The sequence below is a fragment of the Eurytemora carolleeae genome, unplaced genomic scaffold, assembly GCF_000591075.1.
Source record: "Eurytemora carolleeae unplaced genomic scaffold, Eaff_2.0 scaffold1171, whole genome shotgun sequence".
NCBI lineage: Eukaryota > Metazoa > Arthropoda > Copepoda > Calanoida > Temoridae > Eurytemora > Eurytemora carolleeae.
Window position 1 is genome coordinate 81,086 of NW_019397068.1, and position 419 is coordinate 81,504.

Here is a 419-nt window from a genome sequence, read left to right on the forward strand (position 1 = left end):
TAAATTATGAAACATTAATATTTTGCTACTTGCTCGGTGATGTGTATAAAATAGGTGTATAGTGAAATTAAAATATTCTATTTAGTCTTCCCGGTTTACAGTAAGAATTGCATGTTTTTAGAAAGGAAAGGAATTTGGTGCCCTCCCCCCCCCCTCGCCCTCTAGTTTTTTGTTTTGTTTTTTTCACTCATGTTTAAAAACTTTTTTTTTCATTTATCTGAAAGATACAAGTTGTTTGTCCATCATTAGTTTATTTCTGAACAACACCATTGTTAACGAAAAATTTGTTTGTTTTTAAAAATTTTGTTCTTTTGAAAAAATGATGTCCATCTCTAATTAAAAGCTGGAGGACGGCAAAGAAACGTAGATGTAATGTAATGTAATGTAATGTAATGTAATGTAATGTAATGTAATGTAAT